Source organism: Panthera leo, chromosome B3 (genome assembly GCF_018350215.1).
Source record: "Panthera leo isolate Ple1 chromosome B3, P.leo_Ple1_pat1.1, whole genome shotgun sequence".
In the NCBI taxonomy this organism is placed as follows: Eukaryota; Metazoa; Chordata; class Mammalia; order Carnivora; family Felidae; genus Panthera; species Panthera leo.
The window spans coordinates 29,766,106-29,773,447 of NC_056684.1; the positions used below are offsets into that span (position 1 = coordinate 29,766,106).

Below are 7,342 nucleotides of genomic sequence, written 5' to 3' on the forward strand. Positions count from 1 at the left end.
AATTCTGAGCACTTCCATATATACTAGCATGAATAAATCACACAGGATGAATTTATCTTCTCCCATGAACCTGGCATGCCTCTTTGAAAAAACCAAAACTACCTCTCTTTTGCAATACTATATTAAATAGGCCTAACACATACTGAAATCTTTACAAATGAAATACCTCTGAGATATGCTTCCAAACAATGAAAGGGGATTAGCTTTTATGAGACAAAATTGTCCATGCATACATAATTACTGAAATAGAAAATTAGTACATAGCAATTAATTCTACTATTCTAATTCACGTTTTCAAAACATATAATGAACTTACTATTGAAGAAATTATCATTAAAAAGTAGCCATTATTTTAGCAAAGCTCCATGAAATCTCTATGTCCAGAATAAAGTCTTTCTATAAATCATTTCCTTCTAATAATTTAAGGTGGCCTCACCAGTGAACTGCAGATCTTTTTGCTTTTCCCATAATATCTACTGCCAAAGCCAAACATGTGTGTGAAAAAGGTTACCATCCCAGCATAAAACTGGAAACAGATTTTTACTACTTATTTTGTTATTCAAGCCATTTGCAGTTCTCACTTCTACAATTTCAGAAACGTGAATTTCACAATGGATATCAAGTTGCACCATTAGAGAGAATTCTGTTTAACTTCCCACTTACCACCACCATCTAAGTGTTTAAAGAATGTTCACATGGGATTCCCAAATAACTTTTGTTTCTCCTTTAAAACTAGGTTGAGTTGTGGTTAGGTAGGAAGGTGAAAGAAAAGATAGAATATCAACCCCCTTCATCTTAACATTCCTGTAAAGTAGTTAAGTGAACCTTTTAATAAAGTTAACATCAAATCAACCTTTCAGTGATTAAGTATCTATGAAGCCCTAAGGATATTTTTAAAATCTATGTTTAAAACACTATATCCTTTGAACCTTAGTAACCAAAATTATTTATAAATGCATTTGTATAGCAACATTGATTATGCGTCCATGCACAATCCACCAGGTGGACTAAGGTAAAGTGGTTAACTACAGAGAACAAAAAAATTGCAACTCAAGGGAATGCGGAGAATGAAGAGGCAAGCATTTGTTGGGGGCTTACTATGGGCGAGGAGCAGTTCTTAATGCTGTACACATACCTCATTTACTTGCTATCAACAAATTTATGAGGTGAATCACATTATCTCTATTTTACAGATGAGGAAACCACGGCTCAGAAAAATTAAGTAATCTGCCAAAGGACAAGTAGTGAAGCTGGGATTCAAACTCAAATCAGTCTGCCTTCAAAGCCCTCATTCTCACACTTCCTCCCACAAAGAAACTTTCCAAATCATATTAAAAATTGACTCTCTGATTAATTAAAATATTAATTCCTTAGTGAATATTACTCAGATCACTTCCATTTGTGGCATAAATCAATCTGCACCCAACACATTTTGAGGAAAAGTCATAGCTAGAAAAAAATACAAGGGCCAGGGCACCAAAATAAACCAGAGTGGGATAATGGTGAGATTACCAACCCAAGGTATAAAAGCATCATCCCAGATCAACCATTCACCAGCTGGTGACCCTGGGGCAAGTAATAACGTCTCTGAACCTTAGTTTCCCCATTCATAAAATGAACATAATGCCTAGCCCACCCTTCTACCTTGGATTATGAGAATGAAATAGCTAATGTTGGTGAAATCAATGTGTAAACCATACCAAACTATGGTACTTATATGGAATTGCTATCTATTCAGTAAGATGACTATAATGAACAGCCATTTTCATGGAAAATATCTCGGCACATATAGAAGGAGGGAACAGTCCACGAGCAACAGGAAACTGGTCTCAGGCAGGCAGCCCCATCCCAGCGGGAGCCACTTGACAGCAGCAGGTGCTCAGGGAACCAGTTTTCTGACTGCTTTCGAAAAATCCCTTCACTCACTGGGGGGGGGGGGGGGGGGGGGGGGGGGGGGGGGAAGGAGCACTAACACAGGCAGAAGGCTGGGTCCTAATACTCCCAGGTGTGAGGCACTGGTTCAAGTCTTCACCCCTCCAGGCCTCAGTTTACGAATTTGTAAGACAATTCCCGCCCTGCTTCCCAAGCAGAGCTAAGACCGGAATCATCAAGGGGTGGTAAACCCTGCGGAGAATGAAATGATGGCGATCACCTGTCAAATGAAGGGCTGGGTGGGAGTCTCCTATGGAAACCCCTTGCAGTTTGGACATTCCAGAAGCCTCAACACGCGCACCACCGCGTACTCAGTGAAGGGGTGAGGCAGTACCCATCCCCACCTTCACCCCCACCCCAGTTGAACCCGCAGCGCAGGCCGGGAGCCTGCCTACCCTCGCCCCCAGGCCTTCTCAGAGGAACCCCGGGCCCTCCCGAGCAGCCGTGGCTCCCCTCCCCCAGCAGCGATCGCAGACCCTCTCCGCCCACACTGCCAGGTGAGGGGAGAGGGTGAAGGGGAGTACCCGCCGCCATTTTGTCCCTTGGACCCCACAACGCATTCCGCCCGGCCAGGCCCCAGCCCCGGGCCTCCTGGGTCTGCGCTACGCGCGCCCCTCGCGGACACTCACCCCCGGCAGCCCTGCGCAGTTCGGGGCGGCTCCGAGCGTCCCGCCGGGAAAGGGGCGGGGCGGGGCGGGGAGGCTACGGGGGGCGGGGCAGCTGCCGGAGCACCACGTGACCCCCAGCCGGGGCTGTGCTGCCCCCCGCCCTAGTTGCGGCCTCCCGCGCGCAGGCGCAGCCAGGTTCGCGCCGACCGGCCGAGAAGGCGGGGAGACTTGGCGTGGGTTGGCTTTCGTTGTACCGGCGCGCTTGCTTCCGTGGAGCTCTTCCCTTCGTTAGGCTGCATTCTCACCGCGGCTTTTAGCTACAATCTTGGATTCAGTCCCTTCCCTCTGCCTGTCTTATCGTCACAGTCCCACAGATAACGACCTAGAGGTCTGCCTTACAAAAATCTATACTTGTGAAAACGCTTCGGAAAAGCACGCAGCACTACACCAAGCATTGCTTACCCTCCGCGGTAAACCTTTTTTCATCCCCTGCGTGCCAGCCTTGAAAGGCTCAAAGTACAAGGATCTACCAAATGTTTTCTCTACCTCAAAGACGAAATAAACACACCAATTAAATAATTTAACGATGTTTAAATCATAGTTCTGAATGAAATAGAAAAACTCCGCGCAGACCGTAATTATCAAGTGAATATTCCTCATCACTTTTCATCCACCTGGGAAGTTCAGACTCTACCTTTCCCTTTCCCTTGTTACCCACAATAAGCAGAACTCATGGAATCTAATGGAGTCTGCCTCACAAATAGACTATAAACGCTGTGAAGGCAGGAACCACATCAAATGGCTATGTTCTGGCTCCTTTCCCCTTTTGCCTTCTTAGAAAATTTCTTTTTATTTATTTAACAACTGTTTGTAGGGCATTTACCATATGACAAATGGTATTTTAGATGGTTGGAGTTAATAAATAAAAAAAAAAAAACATTAAAAATGCCTGCCTTCTAGGGCACCTGGGTAGCTCAGTTCTTTAAGTATCTGACTCTTGGTTTTGGCTCAGGTCCTGATCTCATGGTTCTTGGGTTCAAGCCGTGCATTGGGCTCTGAGCTGACAGTGTGGAACCTGCTTGGAATTTTCTCTCTCTCTCTCTCTCTCTCTCTCTCAAAATAAATAAACATTTTTTTAAATGCTTGCCTTGGGGTGCCTGGGTGGCTCAGTTGGTTAAGCATCTAACTTCAGCTCAGGTCATGATCTCACACACAGCTCATGGGTTCCAGCCCAGCACCTCCAGCTCTGTGATGACAGCTCAGAGCCTGGAGCCTGCTTCCAATTCTATGTCTCTATCTTTCTCTGCCCTTCCCCGCCAACCACCCCCCCCCCCCCCCCCAGCTCATGCCCTCTCTCTCTTTCACAAAAATAAACATTTTTTAAAACAATGCTTTAAAAAATAAAATAAAAGTAAATAAAGATGCCTGCCTTCTTGGAGCCAGCTGGAGACAATAAATAGTGAACATATAAGTAAATTACATGATAATGTGATAAACCCTACAGTAAACAAAGTGAGTAGGATAAGAAGGATGGAGTAGGGAACATACTGCAATTTCATAAAGTGTAGTCAGGGCTTTTATTCCTCTAATCAACTGTTCCTTTTCTCCTCTCTCAATTCCCATAAGGGTTTAAACAACCTCTCCCATCTTGAAATGTCCCACCCAACAAACCCCATTTCAATCTCCACTTTATTTTTCTTCTTTGCAGATCTGCCCTTCACAACTACATTTCTCCAGTGTAGGATGTCTCTACTTCATCAACTACAACTCATGTCTGATAACTAGTGTTATTGCACTCTGGTTTCTTCCCTACCGCCCTATGAAAACCATTCTTTCTAAAGTCACTAGGGCTCGACTGACTACAGATGCTTTGGATGTATTCATCATGACCTAACTTAATTTCTCTGCAAATTTTGACACTTCTTCCTTCTGGAAACACTTTTTCCTCACCTACCATTTTTACTCTCTTGATCTCACTTTTTCACCTCTAACCACCCTTTCTTCGTCTCTTTTGAAGTCTCCTCTTATTTTTCCCATCTCTTAAATGTTGGTATCCCTCAGGGATAGGTGCAAGCCCTCTCTTTTCCCACTGGACACACTCTCTTGGTGATTGCTTCTTTTTACATAATTTCAGTTAGCATTTTTGTGCTCTAGATTTCCCAGTATATATCTCCAGGCCTGATTTCTGCTCCTGAGCTTCAGATCTACATGGTTAACTACCTGGTTAGTTCCACTTGAGCCTCTCAAAACCAACAAGATGAAAATAAAAACACTCATTATCTTTCTTATATACATGTAAAACAGCCTTATGGGATATAATTTACATACCACACAATTCACCCACTTAATGTTTCAGTGGTTTTAAAAACATTTACAGGATTGTGCAATCATCACTACAGTCAATTTTAGAAGATTTTCATCACTACAGAAAGAAACCTCATATTCATTAATAGTCACTTGCCCATTTTCCCTCAATTCCCTATTCATTTCATGTGAAGGGAATCATGCAATATGTGGTATTTTGTGACTGGCCTCTTTCATTCAGGATAATGTTTTCAAAGCACAACCACACTATAACATGTATCAATACTTCAATCCTTTTTTGTGGCTGAATAATATTCCATTGTATGGATATACCACATTTTATTTATCCATTCATTAGTTGAAGGACATTTAGGTATCACTACTTTTTCACTATTATGAATAATATTGCTATGAACATTTGCGTACAAGTTTTGGGTGGACATATGTTTTCATTTTTCTTGGGTATAGACCTAGGAGTGGAATTGCTGGGTCATATGCTAATTCTATGTTCAACTTTCTTAAAAACTGCCAGACTATTTCCAAAACCAGCTGCACCATTTTACATTCCTACCTGCAGTTTACAAGGGTTCCAATTTCTCCACACTTTTTCCGACCGTTGTATCGTCTGTCTTTTGGATTGCAGCCATCCTAGTGGGTAAAGTGTGGTTGTGATTTATATTCTCCTAATGACTAATTATGTTCAACTGCTTTTCATGTGCTTATTGGCCATTTGTGTATGTCCCTGAAGAAATGTCTATTCAAATCCTTTGGTCATTTTTTAATTGGATTACCACTCATTAACTTAAAAAAAAATTTTTTTTTTAATGTTTATTTATTTTTGAGAGCGGGAGAGACAGAGTGCAAGCTGGGGAGGGGCAGAGAGAGAGAGAGAGACACAGAATCCAAAGCAGGCTCCAGACTCTGAGCTGTCCACACAGACCCCAACACGGGACTCAAACTCACAAACCGTGAGATGATGACCCGAGCTGAACTCAGACACTCAACTGACTGAGCCACCCAGGCGCCCCACAACTCATTAAATTTTGCCACAAAATCTGTTCTGATTATTGTTCTGCCAAATATTCTAGTGCCCTTCCATGAAATGCCCCTTCCTCAGCCCCACCAATGGCAGACTTGACCAGGTGACTTGCTTTGACCAATAAAATGTGAGGATCACATTTCAAGCAGAAATTTTAAAAGCCAGCTTGTGGGTTCACCATGTCTCTTTTCTGTCTGCCACAAGATTGGTGATTTATTTCAGAGAAAAGTTGTTCCATCAACCTGGGTTCCAGAGTGAAGATGGCATGGAACAGAACCAGATTGTGTAACTGCATGATTCCCCAATGGATATGCAGCATTTATTTTGGTAAGCCACTCAGATGCTTGGTACATTTGTTACTGCACCATAACCTAGCCTCTGCTAAAGTATCACTTGTCCCATGTGCTGTGTGGATCTACTATCTCTCCAGCCTCCTTAACATGGCCCACAAGGCTTGAATCAGGCCTGATAACTTCTTCAACCTCATTTCCAGGCCATTTCCTCAACCAGCCTATGTTCCAGACAAAATACAGTACACTGAAACCCTGAAATTCATTTCTTCCTCTCTCTTTGTTCAAGTTCTTCCTTATTACTGGAATGGTAATAGATAATTTTGCCTAAGAATTTTCTATGTGTAAGACTATAGAGAGAGAGAGAGTCTTATTTCATCTGAAAAAAAAAAAAAAAAACCTGAGAATTAGGTAGTTTCTACTATTTTACAAATCAAGAAAGGCCCTAGATTTACTTTTCCTAGGGCAGACAGCTAGAAGGGGGTCGTGCTAGGATTTGAAACCAGGTCTCTTTGACTCCAAAGCTCCTCTTTGAAGCATTAGGCTATAATAATAGCTAAAGGGAGTTAGCTTTTCTTCAGTATTTACTGTAGGAGGCACCATGCTGAGGCACTTCGCATGGACTGTATTTAATCCACATAAAGAAATTATATGAGGGGCACCTGGCTGGCTCAGTCGGAAGAGTGTGTGATTCTTGATCTCAGGGTTGTGGGTTCGAGCCCCACATTGGATGTGGAGATTACTTAAATAAATAAATAAATAAATAAATAAATAAATAAATAAGAAATTATATGAAATGGAAGTATAGTATAGAATAGTGGTATCCCATAGCAGTTAAGACTCTGATTTTGGAGTCAGATTATGTAATTGTGTGTTCTTGAGAAAATTATTAAACATCTCTAAACTCCATTTTCCTCATCTGTAAAATGGAGCAATAAGATATACCTAAGTGGGTTTTGTATTAAATTAATCAATTTTTAGAAAGCAGTTAGAATAGTTTAGCATATAGAGATCAAAGTATAACAGTTCCCTCAGGTGTCATCTCCAGTGGCCAATGCACCTCTTCCACGGCAGTAGCTCCAACTGGAAATCTCTGGCCATGATTCTGGATTTTCCCTGACAGCCTTGACTTTGAGGTTCTGATACCAGCACCCCATTCCACTGTTCAC

At 42.2% G+C, this 7,342-nt stretch overlaps 1 protein-coding gene across 5 annotated transcripts in view; it reads right to left on the bottom strand.

Annotated features, from left to right (window-relative positions):
• SCAPER (S-phase cyclin A associated protein in the ER) overlaps window positions 1-2,609 on the bottom strand; it is a 518,574-nt gene extending 515,965 nt beyond the window's left edge. For 3 of the 5 annotated variants that reach the window (XM_042941318.1, XM_042941317.1, XM_042941313.1), the window contains exon 1: window positions 2,562-2,609. The gene's annotated coding sequence lies outside the window, so the exon portion shown is untranslated. Of the gene's footprint in view, window positions 1-2,152; window positions 2,387-2,456; window positions 2,476-2,561 lie in introns of those variants that run through there. The other 2 variants (XM_042941316.1, XM_042941314.1) reach the window with 2 other exon arrangements.
• Window positions 2,610-7,342: the final 4,733 nt, after the last annotated feature.